Source organism: Gopherus flavomarginatus, chromosome 2, assembly GCF_025201925.1.
Source record: "Gopherus flavomarginatus isolate rGopFla2 chromosome 2, rGopFla2.mat.asm, whole genome shotgun sequence".
NCBI classification, from domain to species: domain Eukaryota; kingdom Metazoa; phylum Chordata; order Testudines; family Testudinidae; genus Gopherus; species Gopherus flavomarginatus.
Window position 1 is genome coordinate 278,980,770 of NC_066618.1, and position 26,789 is coordinate 279,007,558.

The 26,789-nt window shown below is 44.1% G+C and overlaps 1 protein-coding gene and 1 long non-coding RNA gene across 7 annotated transcripts in view; one reads left to right on the forward strand and one right to left on the reverse strand.

Moving 5' to 3' along the window:
- Nucleotides 1–26,789, forward strand: part of ZHX2 (zinc fingers and homeoboxes 2) — a 115,977-nt gene that overhangs the window by 45,126 nt on the left and 44,062 nt on the right. For 2 of the 6 annotated variants that reach the window (XM_050940794.1, XM_050940795.1), the window contains exon 1: nt 18,173–18,434. The exons of the other annotated variants lie outside the window; for them this stretch is intronic. The gene's annotated coding sequence lies outside the window, so the exon portion shown is untranslated. Of the gene's footprint in view, nt 1–18,172; nt 18,435–26,789 lie in introns of those variants that run through there. 6 annotated transcript variants of the gene reach the window in all.
- Nucleotides 1,498–17,902, reverse strand: LOC127045452 (uncharacterized). Its single transcript, XR_007772724.1, has 3 exons — nt 17,318–17,902; nt 8,267–8,446; nt 1,498–2,018 (listed from the first exon to the last, which is right to left on the reverse strand). It is a non-coding gene; the product is annotated as an uncharacterized LOC127045452 (long non-coding RNA).

Below are 26,789 nucleotides of genomic sequence, written 5' to 3' on the forward strand. Positions count from 1 at the left end.
GAAAACATCTTCCTCACTTGCTGGAAAAGAGCAAAAGACTTATGGCTCCTTTCTTCCTATCCAATTACAGATTTTCCAACTTCCCATTCAGATGAATGACAAGACAGCATAGGCATGTGCAGCACATTTAATTAGAGTGTGCACCCAGGGAAATTTTTTTTTTAAAGGCAAACATTTATTGAATACACAATCATAAAGGACATTATTTTTATTCATCGAACAAACTAAAGAAACTAAAACTTAATTAAACTTATTTTTTTAAATTAACAACTAAATTTTACTTAAATTAAAATTCAAAGCCATTTTTTTTTGAGACATTATGCCTGGGCACACTCCATACAAATGCCTATGCAAGACAGTCTGAAGTTTCTGTCCAAATTCTTCAGATTGAGTTAAAAGTGCAGGTGGTTCTCTCTTTACTGACTGAAATGACAAATGTCCTTCAATCCCATCTCTTAAACTATTGGCCTGCTAAACCCAGCATTGTGAGCTCAATCCTTGAGCGGGCCATTTAGAGATCTGGGGCAAAAATCTGTCTGGGAATTGGTCCTGCTTTGAGCAGGGGGTTGGACTAGATGACCTCCTGAGGTCCCTTCCAATCCTGATATTCTATGATTCTTCTTGCTCTTACCACTCCCATGATTATTCATTACCTCATACCTCATTCCAAACCCAGCTTACTCTACAGGCTCAAGGGTTGACTGTCTGTCTGTCTCCCAGATACACGCACCCCTTCTGAGTCACGCTGAGCTTTTATCGTGAGGGCTATTGCTACAGCTGCTGAAAACAGGACTTGCCCTCCCTACCCTATCTTTGTTCTGGTAAGAAACGGAGATAGGTAAAGCAAACTATAACATTTGGGGCACATCAGATGAGTCTGTCTGTTGGGGAAAATGGTAGCAGGACTTTCTGTCAGCAGGTGCCACTACCTCCCCAAAGTTCCACCACACCCTGGATGTCTGACCTCTTTGTCAAGATGCCATCTCCCCATGAGCTAGCAGAGCAGATTGTATTTTGAAGAAACGTGTCTATTGCTGGTGGACCTTTGGGGATTAGTTTCAGAATACACAATTAGCAGCAATGTTTTAGGATTCCAGAATGTATGATAGGTTTCCACTGTCTGCTCAGCTTAGGCAATATGAAATCTTGTTCCAGACACCTCCCAGGTAAATAATGCTACCTCCATATGAACTGAACTACAAGCCTTCTGGTCTAGCACTCTAATGGTTAGCCAGAAAAAACTATTGTCACTCACCCTGCTCTGATTTTTGATTTACTTGCTGGTCAGAGAATTGGGGTGGGTGTTTGCTTTTTCTCCCTTCCTTCTGATTAGTTAGGTTTTTATTCCCTCCCAACCCCTGTAGGTGTCTGAAGTTCTTCCTGTCTTCAGTGTGGTTAAAAATACTAATAATCCCATGATGTAAGGCAGTGCTTCTCAAAGTGGTGGACCGCGGACCAGTGCCAGTCCGCGAGCCATCGCCTGCTGGTCCACGGCGAGTTTCCTCATAAGAGCGTCGAATAGGATAATAATGTGGCATTGGTCCCTGGCACATTGAGGGAAAAAAATGCCAGTACCACACATCAGGTGGCTTGAGGAGCACTGATGTAAGGGATAGGTTACTGGTGAGTAGCATTTTCTCTTTTGTTTAAAATGAGAAATCTGGGTTTGGTCAAGCAGAAGGAAGGAGATAGAAGACTGAAAATGAAAGTTAAAGTGCCTTTATTTAAGAGATTTTGTACAGTGAGAAAATCCACTGTTGTGTGATTTTTGAAATGTCCGGTAAATCACAAAATAAGGTCCATATTGTGTTACCGTATAGGCTGAATAATAGCCTTGCTGAAGACATAAACCACATGGATGTGTTTAACTGAGAAAAGGGACAACAAAATGGAGCCATGGCACTATCCAAAACTCATTTGTTGTTTTATTTGCTGTGCCACAGACAGGTGAAATGTTGATTTTCATGTCATTGGAGATCTAAGTTCAGAATTCTTCTTTAGTGGAAAATCTGCATATTCTGAAGGGAAAAGGGAAAAAACGACTCTATCAGGATTCTGATGACATTTGTACCTAAGATGCCAATTGTATCATCGAAATAGACAACTGGTCTAGTTGTTCCTACTGCTCCCCAAAAAACAGACCCAGTGTGTCCCAGAGCAACAGCACCATTAAACCACAGGTCTGACACCTAGATCCTGCTGGATCTAGCTAAGTGTAGAGGACTGGGACAACGAGAAGCGCAAATACCAGGAGGGAAATTGGGGCCAAAAACTCTAGGATCTCGGGGTCAGATCCAGCCATTCACATGCTGTTTCTCCAGGATGCACTGGGATCCAGATTTATGTTGGTGTAAGAGGAGTGCCTACCCTTGCTCTCCATTTAGGCAATACAGTTTTGAAGGTGGAGAGCAAAATACTAGCTGGATCTAGGTGCCAGACCCAGGGTTTAGTGTGGCATTGTTCTGGGATACGTATGTGCTTGGTGCAGAGAGGGGCGAGTTTGCAGCAGTAAAAGCCGTTAGTCTGCTCTCTATTTTTATGTTGTAATTTGTGGTCTTGGGCACTAATATGGGCAAGATCCAGGTAAACCTATCTTTTATCCACACCCTACAGTGATGCCTGTTATTACTTCCAAATGAGCAGGACTTCAAGTTGAAATACAATCCCATTTTATTTTGTCTCAGTGGAAATAATCCCTTTGCAAGGATGGGTCACAGAGAGAGCAGAATGAGACCGCAAACTGAAACCATTTAGGGAAGAAAGTAGTAAGGACTATATTTTGCTAACGAAAGAGAGAAAGAGACCGATTCCAGCTGTGCTGAGAAAAGAAATGGTCACTAAAATACCTAGCAGTCATTTGGGAATTGAAAAATGTAGGTATAGAGTAGCAATTCTGCAATAGAAAACCCTCTGTTTCAGTCATTTGTGAAATGTTAAAGGTAAGCATAAAGAGGCAAATATTTTGGAAGAGAATCTATTTTTAAAGTGCAGTTATTGTTAGAAAAGTGACTCTGAGTTATCAGGGGATTTTTTTATTCTCCTTGATAACTTCCATAGGGCACATTCTCCAGTTGAATAAAAAATGATTTTATCTAAACTACCAGTGTTTCCAATGCCCCCTAAGCTCTGAAAATCTGCCTGTGTTCTTTCAGTCAGTAGCTAAGACTCTGCAGTCAGAACAGAGGCCATTCTGCTTCTGATGCGTGAGCCAGACCAGAATCCAGCTCCTTTGCCTGCAGCCCTGTTGGCTGTGCAGTGCCAGCAAGAGTAGAGCTTGTTTGTGTCAGTAAATTCAGCAGATATGACTGGATAGTCACAGGGGATAAATGTATTAGGAAGATGCCATCTTTACCTAGTGTTTCTTTCTGAACATAACCATGGGTTAGAGGGCCACTTCAAAGTTGTTTATTCACCTAGCTTGAAAAGTAACGTTAATTTGTTTTGAAAATTAAATTCATACATTTGAACATTGGTTGTGGGGGGCCTTTTGTTTGTCTTTGGTGGTGGTTTTTTTTTTTCTCTTTAAGGAGATTTATAAAACTCACATCCTGGAATTGCATCTTTCCTGTACAGTAACAAACCGCTTCTCCAAAGGTTCACAAGGCAGTCCTTCCCTCCACAGCTGTTCCTTTAGACACACTTCTTCTAAGGTATCAGTATTGAAACTGGCAAGAATCCTGCTCTTCAGCATTTCTGGGGCCCCTCTTACGAATTCTAGTGTAGTGTTAGCTTAAATAAGTGGAATAAACTGGCCAGTGGGTGCAGCTGGAAGAGGAGGAGACTCACTCGTATTTGCCTGCTCACTCTTCAAAACTTGGCTGGTAGCTCAAGTTGAACAATATCCATCTTCTAAGTCAGACCAAAGTAAAGGGATGATTTTGAATGAGGAGTGCAGCCTGTATGTGCCACTAGTATATCACAGCAGTGTTGAGAGATTGAAGAATAAAACTGAGATAACAGACCACTTGGAAGCCACCCAGGTAATTGGTGTGCATTATTCTCATGAGGCCATAAAATTATTTGCAGTGTGATGTGCTCACTGCAGCATAGTAAGAGCAGACTGTAAAATTCCCAGCTACTGTCTCCTTATATACTGGCACATTAAATCCTGTTGGACGGAAGTGTGAATGAAGAGAGTGATGCACTGGGGAATGCAAAATGTCTGCAGCAGAGTTCCCCTGACTGACTGAGGGAAATGATACTGCTCGAGAGGTGGGGGAGAAACTGGAGCTGGAAGAGTTGAGTTTCTGCACCTTTGCGATCTGCATTTCCTTTCAGTAGTTTCCGGTAGTTACCAGTGCCTAAGGGCCATATGGTTAGTTATTCAGAGATACGTTTTAAGTGTAATTGTCATGTTCAACCTGGTGAGATTTTTGAGGGGTCCAGGGGAAGGAAAATCCTTTAATATCCCTTCACCGTTTTTTTTTCTCTCTTTCAGTTACCCTGCCTTTCCTCATGGCAAGCTTTCCCTAAGCCAAGCAGAGCTAGATATTGCCCGTCTTTTGTCCCTTCCTTTCCTCCCTCAAGAGCTGTCTATGTTGCCCCAGAGGTCACCCAGACAAGCTGCTTAAGAAAGATCTGAGGGTCCATCCAGGAACTGAGCACAAAGCCACCACAGTGTTTCAGCATCTTGCCTGGTACAGGGCTCAACGACCAAACCTGGGTCCTGTGTATTGAAGTGCGGACCTGGGGCAAAACTCAGAGTAAATCCTGTGTAAGGGAATGTGAGTTACACATTGTTAGATTCATACCCACTTAGCAATCTCACTGAAGACTCACCTCTGAATTTGTTCCCTGGTGTTTTCTACATGTTCAGATAAATCAGAGATTCACCCCGATTATAACAATGAGAAAATCCTCTTTCCTAGTTACCCAACAGCTAATGATGTGCCCGAGAGGCCTAATCTCAGATACACCACTGTAAATCAGAAGTCCATTGAAGTCCATGTGTTGACTTCAGCCAACTTCTTTTGTGATGATCGGTTGACTTCATAGTGTGTGGTTTGTTTTAAATGCATGTTGGCCCTTCTAGTATCGGATTCAGGATGTAGTGATTTTGTGTATGACACAAACTTCCTGATTATCTATAGGTCATATAAAGGAGATGTTTGTTGCGGCTGACTGTTCACTAACTGAAAAGGTTGGGGTGGTTTTGTATTCAGTCCTGAGCTTGCTAACCGTCTGTAACCACGTTAAAGACAAACAAAGCAAAGGAGAAACTTCACTGAGTGAGCACAATAATGACTGTGCAAAATGTGGTCACGTGACAGCGGTTTGCTGGGCTTTCCTCTCCTCTTTTATGTGAACTGAAAGATTCAGCTCCAACTGTGGAGTTTCTTGAAGGCTAAGATGTTCATTTGCACTTTCACCAGAAAGCCCACCTCTCTAAACATCATCAATTAATAGGCAGATATTCCCTGTGCTATGTCAAACCATTGCCCGAGTAGTACTGGGTGGAGACCGTGTACTGAATTTCTTTAAAAAACTGAACACACCTAATAATTCCCCTCACTCTCCCCTATGTATTATCTCCAGAGAGTCCAAGCTTAAATAAAGCTACCCTTGTTTGACCTGAGAACTTGAGACCAGAGATCATAGTAACTAGAAATGGAAGGCACCTATTAGATCACACAGTTCTCGCCATGGCAGGATGAAGAGGAGACTTATTCCTTATTGCTATTAAATTACATTCGATCTCATACATGTCGGGGTCAGAGTTTCCAAAGCATTCACCATTGGCCTAGCTCTTCTCCCTTGACAGTTGTAAGGCTGAAATCCACTATTCTGTTCTTTCTAGGTTTTGATATGCCACACATCTTATTAGTATCTCCAGATCCTACCCAGTAGATCAGGGCCTTACAGTGCTTAAAAGAAAAGGAACAAAAAAAATCATTAAAAAAAAAAAGTTTTTAACTGTTACGGGGGAGGGGCAGTTTTCATTCAGCAGGATGCCATGAATTGCATCAATCCAAGAACTGCTTGTGGTTGTCATAGTCACAGCCTACAACACCCAAACAAAGCAGCAACGAACCAAAGCTGGCATCCAAAAGCTGTTATATTAATCACATTCTTCTGGTTAATTACTAATTTATGTATTTTCCATTTTTTTTAAAAAGGCATGAAACCTAATCATCTTTTTGCCCACAGCTTGGTATGGGTTTTTAAATAAAGCCTAAGTTTTCATCCTCCCCCCAGACTGAACATTACCATGGGATTAGAATTTCTGATTCAGTAAGAATCCCTGCAGCAAATTCTACTGGTATGACACATAGGTAAGATCCTGACCAGTGAAGTCAGTGGTAACACTTCCATTGACTTTAATGGGGCCAGGATTTCACCCATGGGAAAGGGGGAAGGTGATTCAAATGTGATTGCCCAGTGGGCAGTCTTTCAAAGGTCATTGCACACATGACGATATCCGTGTGATAAATTGCACAGGGCTGTGACAAATAAATTTATTACAGGCCTATGTCTGTATTGCTTGCTTCCTAACCCATCTTCCCAAGACTTATTCTAACATCCCAAGCCCTGGAGCAGCTTCAAACTCCACCATTTTTTCAATAAAACAACCTGAGTGAGAAAAGTTTTAGCCTTTTCCTCCCAGATAAGGAATTTATGCCCCAAAATTTACCTGCACCATGCTCAGGATAAGTGAGATTCTGTCCTGAGCCAGGGGCTTATTTTCCTCTCTGTAAAATATCATAGCTGTAAAATATGGTATGTTGGGATCCTGCAAAGCTAAAAATATGAGCTTTATGCAATTGGAAAGGTAACACTCAAATTCCTATCTTTCCAATGGAGCCCAGTGCCTGGAAGGGGCTTAGATATCAAACTTAAAAGTGGTAACATTTTTATGTATTTAAAAAAAAAAAAAAAAACTCTTCCAGGCTAGTTTTGAAAGGGGTTTGCCTTTACCAGATTTAATTTTTTTCGCCCTCTGAGCCCTGCACAGTTGGATTTATGGCAGTGGTTCTCAGATTGTGGGCCGTGACCCCAAATAGGGTTGCGCCATCAACAGATGGGATCCTGGCAATCCCTAATGTGTGGAGGAAGCCATTTTGCTCCACACAGCATGATCCTGATATATGGTGCATGCGAGGACACCATTTTGCACTATGAAGAGGCATCCCCTGCACAGCATGACCTCACCTGCACCATATGTACAAGGTCATGCTGTGTGGAAGATGCTATTACGTAGGGCAAAATGGAGTGCTCCATGCATGTGATCTTGCACATGCAGTGCGGGTGAGGTCACACTGTGCAGAAGATGCCATTTTGCTCTACAGAATGGTGTCTTCCATGCTGCCTGGGTTCTGGGAGGCAATAATTCATTAAAATGGGGTCATGCCGACACGAAGTTTGGGAACCCTGGGATTATGGTAACTTCAGGCATCTACTACAAGAAATAATCCTAATATTTTTTTCAGACTTTGCTAAAATAGATTTTCTGTGACGTATGGTACAACATACATGGTTATGTGGTGTGAGCTAAAGGTTTCATGAGCACTCATTTAGAATAATCTGCATAGTTTATTCATGCCTTCATCACTTGTGAGTAAAGCAGCCATTCCAAATTTATGCCAGTAAAATCTCTATACCATCCCATTCATTATGTAGTACCTATTTAATAGGGTCTACGATGCACACTCCAAAAGCACTCAGTGTCTGTCCCCAACATGAGAAGAAAATGCAACAGGCATTAGCCATAACAAAAAGGTCAGAGTCCAGAACCAAAGCGACCACAGATGATCGCAGTGCTCAGGGACTATTGATTCAGTGACTGCTGTATTCTTATCAACTCTGTCGTTACTGTAAGACCTTGCAGGGGGCTCTCATTAAATAATAGCTAGTGGTTGATTAATATGCTGTGAGTCAGCAGCACAGTATTTTAGCTTTCTCTAGTTGCTATGGTAACATTATTTTAACAAATAGCTTTTTAATATTTAATGAAAACTATGCTTCTGGCAAGCTAGAGTAAGAACTACTACAATTACTACTAGAAAGGGTTAGCAGTGAAGGATATTTCAGAGTCACATTTTTTTCCCCGGAACTGTCAGCTCCCTAAAAATCACTGTAATTCATTAGTTGTAAGGAAATGTAAGCCTGTTCCGCAGACACAAAGCAAATGTAATGCAAATCTGCAGTTACACTCTGCAATTGAAGGTTGTCTCTTCTTTGGTATGTAATGTCAACTCACTACATAAGGACATATCAGTATGATAGCATTTACTAAACATTTCTTTGTAGCTGGAATTCCTCTTTTTACCTGAACCTGCCTGATGAGATCATTCTGATTTTGTTTGCTTCATGTTCCTTATGTGTCAGGTTGAATGCTTCCCCCTCACTCCATCAGCTTTTACTGGTGGCAATTGCTGTATCCAGATCAGACTCTGGAGTGAATCTTTTTTTAAGGTGAGCACCTGTGTTCACTAATGAACCAGATATTCTACAGGGGAGACAATAACAGAGAACCAAGTCCAAAAAATAATTAAAAACCCTTCTTATGAATTATATTATTTTATATTTTTCATCATCTACATCAGGGATCGGCAATGTTTGGCACGCGGCCCATCAGGTAAATCTGCTGGTGAGCTAGGACGATTTGTTTACCTGAGCGTCTGCAAGTTCAGCTGATCGTGGCTCCCAGTGGCTGCAATTCGCTGTACCAGGCCAATGGGGGCTGCGGGAAGTAGCGCAGGCCGAGGGATGTGCTGGCTGCTGCTTAGGGTGACCAGACAGCAAATGTGAAAAATCGGGACAGGAGTGGGGGATAATAGGAGCCTATATAAGAAAAAGACCCAAAAATCAGGACTGTCCCTATAAAATTGGGGAATCTGGTCATTGGCCTGGAATGGCGAATTGCAGCCAGCAGGAGCTGTGATCAACCAATCCTGCAGACGATGCAGGTAAACAAATTGTCCTGGCCTGCCAGCGGATTTCCCTGATGGGCCATGTGCCAAAGGTTGCCAATCCCTGATCTACATAGTATCAAAAGTTTCTGGGCTTTTTATATAAAAAAGCTGCTCTGGAGAACTTGTGTGTGTGTGTGTGTGTGACAAATAATATAATAAGGAAACATAACATGAGTAATTCTATATAATATGAGTTTCATAGATAACATATTTATATTACATACTTTTATATCACACATATAATTATTAGGATGTTAATTAATTTTCTTTGTAAAGTGCTTTGACATCTTCAGAAGATTCCATTGTGTTCTAGATATCTTAAGTAGTTCTCTGGTCCCCAACACTGTTGTATCTGAGCACCTCAGTTTTATACATTTATCCTCGCCACAACCCCATGAGGTAGGGAAGTGCTGTTATCTGCATTTATCATTGGGGAACTGAGGCACAGAGAAAGAAACTGACTTGTTTAAGGCCACACAGGAAGACTGTAACGGAGCTGGGAATTGAGCCAAGTCTAAGGCTAGTGCCCTAGCCCTGGACCATCCTCCTCATTCTATGTAGGTTTTTATACCACCCTTGTCGTCTTCGTATGTGAGCAACGTCCAAAGCAACTTGATTAACATCTGTCACGTTCATAATAAGTGTTATAGAAATGAAATAGCCCAGTGAGAGGCAAACATTATTAAACCCAGTTAGTTTCCATATGAGCAAAGCAAGGTGCAAAGACGTTCAGACCTGCCAAAGACCTTCTAGAAAGTCAGTGACAAAACCAAGGCAAGAACTTAGGAATCCTGCATTTCCTGCTCTACTCTATTAGACCACTGTCCTTCCCATTTATGCTAATTATAAGATCACATAAAATAAACAACGAGGGAAGAAAAATAGACTCTCACGGTCTCTCTTATTTTATTTTTCTTTCCCCATTGACTATTTTAAGTGATCTTTTACTATGTTTGCTTAATATCGCACAAGCACTAAAAACCTTTGTTACATCTGATACCACACCTCTTATCTACATGCTGAACATTGATTCATCTTATAGCCTTTTATATCATATATATATATATATATATATATATATATATATATATATATATATTTGTAGCTGCTGTAAAAACGTACTCAGTGTCAGTCCCTTTGCCATATTACCCTCTGAATTGAGAAGTGTCTCAAAAGCTGACTCTGACAGACAAAAGAAGGAAAGGTGGGCAGGGAAGGACAAGGTTAATTTAGAAGATCGCACAGTTACATAGGTTAATTCTTGTACCATTCCTGATAGCTCCAAGAGAGGAGATTTTTGTTTTACAAAAATAAATTAAGTAAAAGGCTGCTACCACAGAAGCAAACTCAGTGGTCTTGTAGCAAAGGTGGGTCTCTAGGAGGCATTTAAAAGAGCATCAGGTAGTGGCTTTGCAAATTAATAAGGGAAAGCATTCCATGCCTAAGGGCCAGCATGGAAGGAAGGCCTGGAGATTGTTGTGAGAGAAGCTGACAGACATATGGAAGAGGGTTCAATTTGCTGGTGGAATGGAGGAGGCAAGTGCCGAGATGATAACAAACAAGAGCTGACAATTATGGAGGGGCAAGAGCCTTAAAAGTGAGGATTAACAGTTTGAACTTAATGTAGTGAAACAGGGGGAGTCAGTGGAGGGACTTGGAAGGTGATTTGGTGACCGTGACTAACAAGGAAGGATGATTATCCTAGCCGTTGTGCTTTTGAGTGCATCAGAGTGGGATGCTGTGTGTAACCAGAGAGGGGTCGGCAGTAGCCAAGAAAGGAAATGACCAAGGCCTGAACTGGGGCTTTAACAATGTGGTTAGATTTTGGAAATAATGTGGAGGGGAAAGCAACAGGATTTGTGTGCTACCTGGATGTGAGGGGTGCAGGCGAGGGAGGATCCAAAGATGGCCTGGGTCTGAGTTACACGTGTTGTCAGTAGTGGTGTAGAATGGGAGGGAGGGAAGGAAGATTTTGGGAAGAAAGGTCAGGTTCTTTCCTGTTCCACTGTTCCAAAGTTCCATTGTTCAGCTTGCTGATGAAACAGTCAGGGGATGGTGTCAGAGCGATTGCTCTGGGGGAAGGTATGCAACAGAGTGGTAGGGCTCTTCTGTTCACCCTGTTAGCAAGTTTTGGAGCCCTCCTGGGTAATGTGATGCTGACTGATAACTGCTGACTCCTGGCAGGTCTGGCTTGTTAACTGTATTACCCTGGATAGAAGGGAGGTCAGAGGAGCTCTGAGCGGAAAGGCTAGGGGGCAGGAATAGAGAGGTGTCTGCAGGGAAACCCAGGGATCAGCCAGCCTTGGGAAGAAAGCTTAGACTAACAGCAGGTCTACACTATGAGGCTAAATCGACCCAAGTTACGCAACTCCAACTACGAGAATAACGTAGCTGGAGTCAGCGTACCGTAGGTCAACTCATTGCAGTGTCTACAGTGTGCTGGGTTGATGGGAGAGCGATCGGTGGTTGATTTAGCGGATCTACACTAGACCCGCTAAATCAACCCCCGGTGGATTGATCATGTGTGTTGATCCCCCGGTAAGTGGAGATAAGTCCTAAGGTTCATGTTTTTGTTGTTTGTTAGGACAGATCTATGCTAGAAAGTTTTGCCAGCCTAGCTATGTCAGTCAAGGTTGTGGAGTGTTTTGTTTTTGTTTTTTTGCTGGCATAGATATACAAGTAAAAGACCTTGTGTAGATGCAATTATACCAGTATAAAAGTGCTTATAGTGTGGGGGAGGGATAGCACAGGGGTTTGAGCATTGGCCTGCTAAACCCAGGATTGTGAGTTCAATCCTTGAGGGGGCCATTTGGGGAACTGGGGTAAAAATCTGGGGATTGGCCCTGCTTTGAGCAGGGGGTTGGACTAGATGACCTCCTGAGGTCCCTTCCAACCCCATGATTCTATTCTATGAATAATTTGTGCCAGTTCCCCAACCAGAATTTCCACTGTAGACTAGGCCTTTGTCATTCAAATGTAACCTCCCCAGAAGGGTGTCAATTCCAACTAAATAAAATATGTAGAATCTGTTCACAGCAGGGTTAGAATTTTGCCAGCTTGTAATACAAAGTCATGGTCTAAACTCTAGAATATTCCAGCAATACTATTTCACATTAAGGGTAATAAGCGTATGGACTTAGGCTGTCTCTACACTTAAACTGCTACAGTGGCACAGCTGTTGTGCTTCAGTGTAGATACTCACTCCGGTGACAGGAGGGGTTCTCCTGTTGCTATGGTTAATCCACCTCCCCAAGAGACAGTAGCTAGGTCAATGGACGAATTCTTCCATCGACCTAGCAATGTGTACATCGCGTTAGGAAAGCTTAACTACGTTGCTCAGGGTGTGGTCAGAATTTTTCATTCACCTGAGTGACGTACTTGGATCAGCCTAACTTTTTAGTGTGTACACCTAGCCTAAGTTTCTGCAGAAGTCTGCTCTATTACAAAGAGTGTAGTTCTGTAAAGAGAAACTGAGCCCTGGTCTACACTAAAAAGTAGTCAACCCAACTACGTCGCTCAGGGAAGTGAAAAATCCACACCCCGAGTAACATAGTTAAGGTGACGTAACCCCCCCCGTGTAGACAGCGCAAGGTCAATGGAAGAATTCTTCTGTTGACAGAGAGTATGGCTACACTTGAAATTTCAAAGCGCTGCCACGGCAGCGCTGCGGGAGCGCTGCCGCTGGAGTGCTTTGAAGTGTGAGTGTGGTCGGAGCGCCAGCGCTGGGAGAGAGCTCTCCCAGCACTGCATGTAAAACACATCCTCTACGGGTGTAGCTTGCAGCTCTGGGAGCCGCACTCCCAGCGCTGCAGCACTGATTACAATGAGGCTTTACAGCGCTGTATCTTGCAGTGCTCAGGGGGGTGTTTTTTCACACCCCTGACCACAAAAGTTGCAGCGCTGTAAAGTGCCAGTGTAGCCAAGGCCTTAGCTACTGCCTCTCGGGAAGATGGATTAACGACAGCCTCGGGAGAAGCGCTCCCGGCACTGTAGTGAGTGTCTGTGCTGAAGTACTACAATGGTGCGGCTGTGCTGTGATAGCTGTTGAAGTATAGGCATAGCCTAAGTACCCAAGATCAGAGATCAGAATTCTGTTTCCCTGTATCAGATGATAATACCATGAGCACCCAACAGCTGGGCGAAGAATGCAGCTTAAAGCATTGTTGTAGGTATTTATGATGATTGCTTACACTTTCCTCTGAAGCTTCTGACATAATCCACTGTTGGAGACAGGATAGAGTGCTAAGTAGAACATTATTGGTCTTTTTTGATTGGCAATGCCTGTGTTTCTAGATCAGTTTCTCTTGGCTATTTAGGAATAGCTCATTCAGTGAGAATACTTAATGCATAATCTTCAGCAGCACTGGGAAAAGAGACCCACCGCAGAGATCTGCTTCAATAACACCAACAGCATGACAATGAAGTGTTCCACAGGTAACCTTTGCTAGCACTATCCTCCAAGTGACTGCTCCTTCAGGGCATCAGCTAACACGAGTGTGGAAGTCAGTCAGGGTTGGTTTTCTAGAGAATGGACTGCTTATGACTATGACTCCAACTGTGCATTAGGGAAACTGAGTTCTGTCACACTCCCCCGTTGTGCGTCTCACGTGATTTGCATCATAATTAGTCCCATGTGATGCAACCATGAAATTTTGCATTGGTTAATTTGTGTTTAGCACTGATTTTGCTTTGAAGCAAATCAGGCTAGTATTTTATAAATACACTGTGCACACACTGGGGTACAATAATAGTCTGAGTTTTCTCAGTTTTTACTGTCAATATTAGTCATCACTCAGTCAGATCTAAACAAATCTGGCATGTTTTCATTTCTACACTGCCCAAAGTACAATCCTCCCACTGAAAAGTCTAAAACCAGTCTGCAACTCCATTCAGCACAGTCTGACTCCCAATCAGCACTGCCATGTCTGAATTTAACCTAGTAGCTTTTCACAGTACCACATTGCAGGTTTAGGAGGTTTATGTGTGTAGGAGGGAAGAGAGAATGCAATGTTGAGAACCACTACAGTAAAAGTCATAAGATCCAGTATTACAGGGAATTGTGCTGCGTTTTTCAAAATGTAATTGTGAGTGAGAAGAAACGTATTATTATTATTATTTATTATTATTATTATTTTTTGCTGAAGGAGGAAGTGGATTTTTGGTTTTGTGCTAAACCATTTAATGGGTTTCTACATTTTTCTCTGGCAGTTTCTCTGGTGGGCCAAAGAGGCTGAAACATGAGACTGAGTCACCATGAATAAGCTTTCCCCTCCAGTACTAGTGGAGTGCCTCATATGGTGATGATAACACTCTTTCCATTCTACTAGTATCTCTGGAGGATTTTAAACAGAACCTACTAAAGTTAGAGTATTTTAAATCAGCATCCAAGAGTTTTAAGAGCTGGAGCTCACTGGATGGTTAATGTTGATTTTCAATAAGTCTTGGAGCACTGGGGAAGTTCCAGAAGATTGGAAGAAAGCTAATGTGCCATTTATTTTTAAAAAGGGTAAATCAGATAACCTGGGCAATTATACGCTTGTCAAGCCTGCCATCGATCCCAGGCAAGATAATGGAGCATTTAAGACAGGACTCTGTTAATAAAGAATTAAAGGAGGGTAATGTAATTAATGCCAATCAGCATGGGTTTATGAAAAACAGATCCTGTCGACCTAACTTGATAGCGTTTTCCATAAGATTACAAGTTGGGTTAATAAAGATAATCAGTAATAGCATTAAAGTCATATTCTTAGACATCTGTAACGTGGTTCACTTGGTACCCAATGACATTTTGATTAAAAAACGAGGTACACGTTAAATGGATTTAAAACTAGCTAACTAATAGGTATAATGGAACTAACTAATAGGTCTCAAAATGTCATTGTAAAAGAGGACTTATCATCAAGCATGTGTGTTTCCGTGGGGTCCCTTGTTAATAGCCTTACGCTGTTTAACATCCTCATCAATGACCTGGAAGAAAACATAAAATCATCACTGATAAAGTTTGCAAATGACACAGAAATTGGGGGAGTGGTAAATAATGACGAGGACGAGGTAAATAATGACGCACTGATTTAGAGCGATCTGGATCACTTGGTAAACTGGGTGCAAGCATGTCCCCCCTCTGGCATCAACACGGAGGCACAGCCAGGTGGCTCTGCATGCTACCTCGTCCGCAGGTGCCACCCCTTCAGTTCCCATTGGCCGCAGTTCCCAGCCAATGGGAGCTGCAGGGGCAGCACTTGGGGCAGGGGCAGTGTGCAGAGCCGGAGGAGGGACATGCCACTGCTTCTGGGAGCCTCATGGAGCCGCCACATGCACACAGAGCAGCCCCCGACCCTGCTTCCCAGCTGGAGCACAGGAGTGGGGCAAGCCCCAGACCTCACTCCCCAGCAGGACCTCAAGGGCTGGATTAAATAGGCTGGCGGTCTGGATGTGTCATAGTTTGCTCACCTCTGAACTAGATGATCACAATGGTGCCTTCTGGCCTTAGAATCTATGAATCTGTGAAAGGGGGACAGCCTGTTTCCTATGTTTTGCAGTAATATGCATATGGTATTTGATCTTGCACCAGCTGAATTCAATGGAAAAATTCTAACTGACTTCCATGAGACGGGATCAGGCCCTTAGTGCTTGCTAGGCATTAAAAAAACATGCAAGTAGACAAACAGAGCGAATGCTCAGGTGGATGTATGCAGGCAAAAAAAACGTCATAACTGTGCATTCCCTTCATCAAGGCCTCAGCCCATATTGTAAAAGTAAAGAATCCCTGTAGCATTCTATAGCAATGGTCTAAACACATAGCTACTTACTGTGATGATTCTGCAGTGGTTTGGTCCACTACTCTAGCATACTGGCATTTACTTTATTTAGAAAGGATTCAAAGCTACTTACTCCTCTTGTCTGTGCTGAAACCCTGAAGTGTAAATTTCATGTATATGGTGAGAATCTGGAAGTATCTCTTTCAAGACCTTTCTGGTTGGGTGATTGTGCCTTTGTGACTAACTAAGGATTGCTTGCACTAGAGTTGCACTGATGTACCTCCATAGGCTTCACTGGAGCTAGACCTGATTGACACAGGCAGATCAGCACTAGGCCGTTACTGGTGAGAGAGATATAAAGCTGTCAAACTCTGTGATATTTAGCAGTTTGGTGAGTTTTCCAGGAGCTGTAATTTCGGATCTTAAAAAGCTCAATGGATTTTTTTTCTTTTAAATGCTTACTTTAACACCCAACCGGATGCAGTGGCGCACATCTATTTGGGAGGCTGAGACTGGCAGGTTGCTTGAGCGCAGGGGTTCTGGGCTCCAGTGTGCTATACCGATCGAGTGTCCAGCGCCACTGACAGCCTGGCCAGTGGGTGGGTGAAGGACTGGCTAGAACAGGGATGGGCAAACTACGGCCTGCAGGCCTCATCCGGCCCACGGGACTGTCCTGCACGCCCCCAAGCTCCTGGCCCGGGAGGCTAACCCGGCCCCTCCCCTGCCGTCCCCCCTCCTACCCCTGCAGCCTCAGCTCACTCGCTCCGCTGCTGGCGCAATGCTCTGGGCGGACAGAGCTGCAGAGCCCGGCCTGATGCAGTTTCTGTGCTGCGTGGTGGTGATGGCAGCGTGGCCCAGCTCCTGCCGGGCAGTGCGGCTGTAGTGCCACCAGCTATCGGTGCTCCAGGCAGCGTGGCAAGGGGGCACTGGGGGGGGTTGGATAGAGGGCAGGGGAGTTCGGGGGGGTGTGGATGGAGTCAGGGCATTCGGGGGGGAATAGGGGGTTGAATGGGAGCAGGGGTCTGTGGGGGGGGAAGTCAGGAAAGAGGGGGGTTGGATGGGGTGGCAGGGGCAGTCGGGGGACAGGGAGAAGGGGTGGTTGGATGGGGCAGGGGTGCCGGGGGGGCCATCAGGAATGAGAGAAGGGGTGGGGGAGGGGGTGTGTTAGTCACTCCTAGTGAAGAGATGGCAGCACAGTTTGAGAGATTACTTTAGTGAACATGTCCCACCAGAATGGAGAACACATACTGACACATCCTCAGGCCTTGGGCTGGCAACATAGAGAATGTGCTGAGCCCCTAAGAAGGCCTCTTACCCCTACTGTGCTAATAGCGTAGCCATGCAACTGAAGGAGTGGTAGACATACGGGAGGAGAGAAAATGGAGTCAAATGGGAGATGAACAGCTGTTGTTTTAGTAGCTATGGTGTAGCCACCTATTTGGATTCCTTTCCTGTGCTAACTGCAGCTAGTTTTAAAGGAGAGGGGATCTCCAACGAGCTTTTAATGGCAGAGTGAATAGCAAATCTGTGATGAGGAATGGGCATATCAGAGATTTAAGACAGCTGCAGCATAAACAAACATTGAAATCTTGCCTACAAGGGGAGATGATTTCTACTTTCATTCATGAGTGGAGAGCACAGTATTACCTGTTGTGTTTGAAGGCAATGCAGCAATAGGTAGAGCTCAACTGGGGTAGCAAACCAGTTTAAAAGTTCCAGTGGCTTGATTCTCCTCACTGCACAGGCCCTTAAGGAGTCAGCTCTGTACCTTACAAGCACGTCTCTCTTCCTTCTATTCCAGCAGGGCTTTTTTGGCCAGAGTTATCTCCTGGGGCCTAGAGGCACTTGAGTTCCACAGGCAAGGTTCACTGCACTGCTTATCTGACAGGAGTGGCGGGGAGTTTCCTGCAAACTCGACTGGAGGCAGACTTTCTCTCTCTGTGCACAGGCTCTGTCAGTATTTATCAGCCACTCGTCAAGTCACCAGTTCAGGCCATGGCCTAGTTTGTAGATTACATTCTGCTTCATTACATATTGCTGCCGTAGCAGAATATGCTGCTGCACTCCTGGTCCTTTGAACTGCCCTTTCATGTTGCCTGTTCAAGATATTGTCACAGCCTAGATTCAGTGTTCATAAAACTCCCAAATAAAAAGAATAAAAACTTAAATAGATTTAGCTGGTAAATTAGATCGTTAAAATGGAATCCCAAAGGAACCATCTTCAGCACCTCCCTTTTGTAACACAGCTTTTCTCCGGAGCTGATACAGAATTGTTTCTGTATCAGCTGCATACAGCTGAATATTTTTTTTAAATATATAGAAACCACTTTATTACTTTATCTTTTAAAACACATTTTAATGCGACATGAGGCAGTTTAAGATACTGTACCCCTTGCTTCTAAAAAACTTAAAGGAAACACTTCCATTATACTTTATTGTGTATTAATATGCGGGGGGGGGGGATTGTGCACGGTGCCCGATTGTGGTAACCTCTTCTCTCCTTCCTGCTGAAATAAATGCCTGAGGCCTAAAAATACAGTTATGCTCCTGACATCAACATAATGGACTTTGGGCTGTGCTTTATGGCATGATGTTTAAGGGAAAAGCGATGTGCAGTGGGCTATATTTTCATATCTTTTGTACTGGGATTTACACATGCAATGTCTTGAGCACTGAGCTGGTGCTGTATCAGCCAAGCACTCTCCTTTCAAAGCCCTCAGTGAAACAGGCATCTTCTATGAAGCTTTCAAACATCATTCTCTCTGTAAGTGATGATTTTAAAGTAAATCGTTTTGACTCTTAATCCAGTGCATTATATTTATACTGTATTGTCTGAGTCAGGCTCAGGGTCTGATCTTGCAAACATAGCTGACTGTAGCACTCATTCCCATAAGCATTTGCAGGATCAGACCCGTTGACTGTAAGGTCTTGGGGTAGAGGCTGTGCCCTCTTCTCTGCAGCCTGATAGCACTCAGTGAGCTCATGCATGCAGTTCTTTTATGCGTAAAGGTCTAGAAAACATGACCTATGAGGAAAGATTGAAAAAACTGGCTTTGTTTAGTCTGGAAAAAAGAAGACTGAGCAGGGGACATAACAGTTTTCAATACTTAAAAGGTTGCTTCCAGGAGGAGGATGAAAATTGTTTTCATTAACCTCTGTGGATAGGACAAGAAGCAATGGGCTTAAATTGCAGCAAGGGAAGTTTAGGTTGGACATTAGGAAAAACTTCCTAACTGTCAGCGTAATTAAGCACTGGAACAAATTGCCTGGGAAAGTTGTATAATGTCTGTCATTGGAGGCTTTTAAGAACAGGTTAGACAAACATCTGCTTTAGTTATTACTCAGTCCTGCTTTGAGTGCAGAAGATTGGACTAAATGATCTATTGAGGTCCCTTCCAGTCCTACTTCTTTGATCCTACCTGACTTCTACCAAGATTTGTATTGGTGACATCTTCTAAATCCCTTTTTGTCTGTGGTGCTCGTAAAGAAATACTTTTTAAATTTAATTCCATAGATGGCTATCTCAGTAACTCTTATCAGAGTCCTCTTCCTTCCTTACTGCTCAGTCAGCAGATTTCCCTAGTTAAGAGGAGAAGGCTTACCACACCTTCACACCTGACAGAGTATCCTACCCCATAAAGGAAATGAAAGCACTAGATGACCTACATAAGTGGTCCTGTAACTGTGGGGCATCCCCTAGAGGGACGTGGAGGAACATCTAGAGGGGCACAGCAGGGCCCAAGCCAGCCCCACGGGGTATGTGTGGAGGGAGTACCACCCAGCCCCATTTTGCCCCCAGCTCTGCTCCAGCCATGCCCCAGCCACAGTCCGTTCCTGTCCCCGGCTCAGCCTCTGTCCCCAGCTGTGGCTCCAGCCTCTGGCCTTGGCCCTGGCCCTGAGCCAGCCACGATGCCACTCCTGGCCGGGAGGCGGAGGAGGGAGGTGGCGCGTACACATTCCATTACAGGTAAGGTTGGACGTGACAGGAAAAGTTTGGGCACCTCTGACCTAGACTGTCTGTCTCACAGGAAGCCAGTGAAGCAGACTGGCAGGATTTTAGTTGTTGGGATAACAGGATCATGGACTTCATTTTTACAACACCTTTCTTTTACTTTCCTGTTATTGCAAAGAAAGGTTTGCCAGTTTCTCTAAGCCCTTAACTTTAAGGGCAAGTACGGTACCATATACTAGTTTGCGCAGTTCTTCTCACCCCTCACTGAACTTCACCTTTCCCCTCATTTGCAAAACCCCCAGTTAACCACCCCCCTGGCAAGCACCCGCAACACCCCACACAGCTGCTGCTCATTTCCTTAACTCCTCTGGCAAGCATCCCATTCTTCTTCCAGCTACAAAGCCTTCCTTCTGCTCAACACAAGCACCTCATTCTAACATCCCTGTTCCTCACATATATTTCCTCTGTGGTGCCCAACTCTCCCGCAAGCACCAGGTCGTCAGCCCCTAAAACGAAACTGGTTTACAGGTGTCATCCAGTGGTGTTCAAAGGGTTAAGTAACTAGCTTTTTTTCCCTTAAGATGACATTTATGCTTTTTCAGCAAAGGAGCCGTTCATGCTGTTAATGAGACTAATTCAGGTTTAAAAATTTTATTAAAGCTAATGTTAAAATTATATAATACACAGGTTGAGAAAAGAGTGTCTGTACATCTGGATATATAGTGCTTGGATTATCCACAAATACAAAGTTTGTTTTTAAAAGTCATATGGTAGATACAGTACATGATCAGCAATAACCCAGATTTAGGTGAATAAATTTAATACAGTTTAGATATTTAGCATCCAAGTATTTGGGTACATCACTCATGAAAAGTTGTACAGAGAGTTGGTTGAGGAAGGCAAAATATATCAATGAGTGAAGATTGTCCCTCAGTAATTGAGAATGAGGGTAGGTTGTCTATTTAGAAAATACAGTCCTTCAGGGAAGTATTTCAGTTACTTCCCTTGCTGAACTTCTCTTCAGCACTCCAGCTCATCCCTCCTGGTATTGCCGATGTCCCTTGACCATCTAATGGTGTCCGACACTATGAGTTGCTGCATCAGCTGAGCATAGCATTGACCGATTCTGCATTCCCATAATGCTTGCTTGTTACTGGGGTCCCATGAACCCAGGGCTCTGATGATCAGCATGTGTGTCTGAACCTGGTAACCCCTAGCTATCAAGGTGTCAGCTAGAGGGGTGTATTTCTCCACCTTTGGAGCTTGGGCAAGGCCAGGGTCCTGTTCTTGGAGGGCACTGTGAGCCTTCTTCTGGTCCTCATTGGTGATGATGATGTTCAGTTGCAGTCAGTTCTGGGGATGGTGGAGTTCATAGCAGCCTTCCCTATTGGGGTGGCAGGACAGTGCTGACCAGACAATCTTGGATGGCATTGTGTCAGCTGTCAGGCTTTATTTTTCTGAGGTGCTGAGAGCTCACAGTACTCCTTCTGGAGTTTTGAACATCAGACCCAGGCTACATTTCTATGGCCAACCCATAAAGTGTGCACATGAGAAGTTTTGCTCTGTAATTGTATGAGGGAATTTGATATTTGTGAAGGTTAGGGACCAATACCATGGCTAGAGCCACCTTACATGTGCTGCTGTACTATGCATGCTTTCCCAGTACACTATGATACTGAGTGTCTCTTGAGCAGAGACTTGGTGCCAAATTACACTGTGATATTTTGTTGGAATTGGAAGGTAGTGCTACTGTAACACTGACAGACCCCAGTTGTCAGCAGGCAGGATCAAACCGGGGACCCTTGGAGCTTGGTGCCTGAGCCTCTACAGCATGAGCTAGAAGCCAGCTGGCTGTTAGTTAAGGCTGTAGAGCAGACTCATTTTATCTCTCTCTAAGTGGTCTCGGTGCCACTAGATGGGACAGCACACCACACCCTGCAAGTGTGTGGGTTACACTACCTAAAGCAGAATAGCAGTTAACTAAAGTGAGTGCTGTTTTATAAACTATCCAAGGATGGATTCCGGTGTAGCAGAGGACAGAAGGCTCCCTGACAATATCAGCTATTCTCTGATTTTTGCAGGGTGAAAGTATCTTCATCACTCTTCTTATTCATCACATTAAAAGGGGTGAGCAAAATTTCCTAGTTGGCAAGTGTGGATGGGGTGGCTATGAGAATGCAGTTAGCCACACCTGTTTTCCTCACTCAGCTTAAACATGCCAGGGACGGCTATCACAGATGTCAATTGCCACCAACCAACCAATTATAAAAGTGTCTCCAGGATATTGCTCAAATTTAAATTTTAAAGTGTTGTAAATGGTTAACAGAGAGTTCAGAGGAGGATGTGGCGACTCAAGAGAACGACAATACTTAGCACATACATGTTTTTTACCTTCAAAGTAGTTTATAATTAATAATTCTCACCTCCTCCTGGTGAGGAAGGTCAGTATTAAAATTGTAAATTGTTTTGGGGGCAGGGACTGCCCTTTACCATTTAATTGTACAGTGCTGAGCACCATAGGGCCCTGATCTGGTCAGGCTTCTAGAGACTACTGCAATATAAATGCTAAATAATAATTATTCCCATTTTTCATCTATGGAAGCTGAGATACAGAGGTTAAAGGACTTGTCCAAAGACCCAGAGTCAGGATTTTCCCAATAATTTGCTAACCACTAGAACACGGCTCTCTCTTTCTAGTCTATGAAGAGTTTTCTATCTCTTTGGGGAGATCTGTTTCGCTGTTCAAAGTTCCGTAAGTATACAGAGTGATTTGAAACTGGCTGAAAACTGTACGTTTGGTATGTGACCCATTTAGTGAGGCATTCTTGATCTAATTTGTAACTTAATGCAAAAGAAAATGCAAGGTTCTCTTGGCTTGTTCCATTAATAGGGTATATATGAACCAAAGTACCTGGCATGTCATTAAACATATCATGATTCAATACTGATATATATACCAATAAGCATCAGAGACACTGGGACCAAAAATGTCATTTGTTATACATGTTTCTCTACTCAAGTAATTGCATGGAATATAATCTGCAGGGAACCATAGAAATATAGGGCTGGAAAGGACCTCAGGAGGTCATCTAGTCCAGCCCCCTATGCTGAGGAAGAACCAAGTATACCTAGACTATCCCTTACAAGTGTATATCTAATCTGTTCTTAAAAAGCTTCAGTGATGGGGATTCCACAACATAACAGCATAATAACTGTAGTGAGTCAGACCCATGGTCCATCTACCCCAGTATCCTGTCTTTTGACAGTGGCCGCTGCTAGATGCTTCAGAGGGAACGCACAGAACAGGGCAGTTTTAGAGTGATTCATCCCCTGTTGTCCAGTCCAGCTTCCAGCAGTCAGAGGTTTAGGGACACCCAGAGCGTGAGTTTGCGTCCCTGACAATCTTGGCTAATAGCCTTTGGTTGGACTATTCTCCATGAATTTATCTAATCCTTTTTTGAACCCAGTTATATTTTGGCATTTACAACATCCACTGGCAAGGAATTCCACAGGTCGACTGTGTTGTTTGAAGAAATACTTTCATATGTTTGTTTTAAACCTGCTGCCTATTAATTTCAGTGGGTGACCCCTGGCTCTTGTGTTATGTGATGGGGTAATAACACTTCCTTATTCACTTTCTGCACACCAGTCATGATTTTACAGACCTCTATCATGTCCCTCTTTAGTACTCTCTTTTCTAAGATGAAGTCCCAGTTTTTTAATCTCTCCTCATATCCAAGTAGTTCCATACCCTTAATCATTTTTTTTCTCTTTGTGCTTAGAATTGGACAAATATATCTTTTTTGAGATGGGGCAACCAGAACTGCACACAGTATTCAAGGTGTGAGCGTACCATGGATTGATGTGGTGGCATTATGATATTTTCTGTCTTATTATCTATCCTTTTCCTAGGGGTTCCTAACATTCTGTTCGCTTTTTTGACTGCTGCTGCACACTAAGTAGATGTTGTCAGAGAACTATCCACAATGACGCCAAGATTTCTTTCTTGAGTGGTAACCGCTAATTTAGACCCCATTGTTTTGTATATATAGTTGGGATTATGTTTTCCAATATGCATTACTTTGCATTTATCAGCACTGAATTTCATCTGCCATTTTCTTGCCCAGTTTGGTGGTGTATGCACACTCTGTGTCCCTTTGGAGTTGATCATGGGTGTGGTGACACCGTGGGTACAGTCTACCAGATTGTCCTGGGCCTCACAGTGGTGCGGCCCACTGGCCAGAGTCAAAACGGCTGCCTATGGGTTCTGGGCTGCATGGCCTTATGGCCAGAATCAATACCGTGGTCCTCAAGTAGAGGGCAGCATGGCCTAGAGGCCAGAGTCAATACCATGGCCCTCGAGTGCAGGGCAGCGTGGCCTAGAGGCCAGAGTCAATACCGTGGCCCTCGAGTGCAGGGCTGTGTGGACTAGCGGCTAGATCTAGGGGGCACTACCAAAGTGGGGATGGCAGCCAGGGTAGGGGCACCTGGTCCACCCAACTCTACTGGGTCCAAGCCCAGGGTCCTAACGGTAGCGGAGTGGTCCACCACTGGGTCAGCAGGGAATCCAGCCACAACACGCTGACCTTACAGGGGTGGGAGATACCACTCACTCCACCTCCCTGGGCTACTTCCTACTGCACTTCCTGAAATTGCAGTTCCTATGAGATCGGAGTCTCCAGGCTCCCCGGAATGGGCAGCTGCCTGGGGCTCTGACTCCAGCCGGTCAGCTGTGGGTGACAGGTCTCTAGTCTGTGTCTTGGGATCTCTGGCTTCCACAGGCAAGGGCTGTAATGGCTCCTGGGCTGGAGTCTCCACCAAGCATCCTTCCTCCTTGGCAGACCTCCTAGATTGAGCTGGGCAACTCGACTTTATACTAGCACAGCAGCTGGAGCATGCCCAGCGCGGTCTGAGGGGTGGGACTTCCTCTGCCTATAGCAGTACACTTCACTATTTTTGAAGTGTGGGGCCACTTCGGCAAAAAGCCTTCAATGCGAGAGCCTCACCAACCCACCACAGACGGGTTGAACACTCCGAGTTTTTTGTTGGTTGATATGGTTATATTACTATTATTGGTAATATTGCTTGGGGTACAGGAGAGGATATGGGGGGCTGGCTCTGGGAGGGGGCTCAGGGCTGGGGCAGGGGCTTGGGTGGAGGAGGGAGCATGGGGGGCTGGCTCCGGGAGGCTGCAGGTTGGGTGACAGAAGAGCTATTCAGAACCTGCCCACTGAAGGGGATGACACTTGCTTCGGGTGGCCCTGGCCCCACGCCTCTCCTGGAAGAGGCCAGTGTGCCCCTGCAGCCCCTGAGGGGGGCATGTGGCTAGCGTGCTGCCCCTCTCTGCAGACACCGCCTCCGCAACTCCCATTGGCCACAGTTGCCCATTCCCGGCCAATGGGAGCTGCAGGGGTGTTGCTTGCAAGCAGGAGCAATGCACAGAGACCTCTGTTCACCCCCTTACTCCACGGGGGCATGCTGGCCGCTTCCAGGAGTGCCATGGGGCTGGGGCAGGCAGGGAGCCTGCCTTAACTGCAACCCCACTGTGCTGCCAGAGAACGCGATTGACAGGGAGCCACACATAGGGTCCATGGGAGCCGCCACTGGCTCGCGGGCCTTGTAGTGAAAAACACTGGCCTATAGTATGGAATTAACCCTTTCCTGCACAGTGCGGGGTATGCTTTCCCCATCACATCCAGTCTCCCAGTTTTGTGAGATCCCTTCATAACTCTTTGCGGTCTGCTTTGGACTTAACTGTCCTCAGTAACTTTGTATTGTCTGCAAACTTTGCCACCTCACTGTTTACCCCTTTTTCCAGATCATTTATGAATATGTTGAGCAGCACTGGTCTCAGTGCAAATCTCTGGAGACCCTGCTATATACATCTCTCCACTGTGAAAACTGATAATTTATTCCTACCCTTTGTTTTCTTTCATTTAACCAGTTACTGATCAATGAAAGGACCTTCCCTCTTTTCTGATAACTCCTTGCTTTGCTCAAGAGCCTTTGGTGAGGGACATTGTCAAAGACTTTCTGAAAGTCCAAGCACATAATATCGAGTGGATCACTCTTGGCCTCATGTTTGTTGGCCCCCTCAAAGAATTCTAATAGATTGGTGAGGCAATTTTCTGTTTACAAAAGCCATGTTGACTCTTCCCCAACACATCGTGTTCATCTGTGTGTCTGATGACTTCTGTTTTTTACTATAGTTTCCTCCCTTGGAAGCCTATTCTAGTGCTTAACTATCCTTTATAGTTAGAATATTTTTTGTACTATCTAATGTAAATCTCCTTTGCTGCAGATTAAGCCCATTACTTTTTGTCCTACCTTCAGTGGACATGAAGAACAATTGATCACTATCTTCTTTTATAACAGCCCTTAACGTATTTGAAGACTGTTATCAGATCCCCCTTCAGTCTTCTTTTGTCAAGACTATACACATACCCAGGTTTTTTTAACTTTTCCTCATAGGTCAGGTTTTCTAAAATTTATATCATTTTTTTTGCTGCCCTCTGGACTCTCTCCAATTTGTCCAGATCTTTCCTAAAGTGTGGTGCCAAGAGTTAGACCCCGTACTCCAATTGAGGCCTCACCAGTGCCAAGTACAGCAGGACCTCCTGTGTCTGACATACGATACACCCCAGAATGATATTAGACTTTTCTGCAATTACATCATGTTGTTGACTCTTACTCCATTTGTGATCCATTCTAACCCCCAGATCTTTTTCAGTGGTATTACTGCCTTGCCTATTAGTTCCCATTTTGTAATTGTATATCTGATTTTTTTTTCCTTCCTAAGTGAAGTAGCTTGCACTTTTCTTTATTGAATTTAATCCTGTTGAAGTCACAGCAATTTTCCAGTTTAAGGTCATTTTGAATTCTAATCCTGTCCTTCAAAGTGCTTGTAACCCTTCCTAGCTTGGTGTCATCTGCAAATTTTAGAAGCATGCTTTCTACTCCTTTATCCAAGTCAACCCAGGACTGATTCCTGTGAGACTCCTTAGATATGCCTTCTCACTTTGACAGTGAACTGTTGATTATTATTCATTGAGTATGGTCTTTTAACCAGTTGTGCACCTACCTTATAGTAATTTCATCTCGACAGTATTTCCCTAGTTGCTTATGAGATTGTCATGAGAGACTGTGGCAGAAGCCTTACTAAAATCA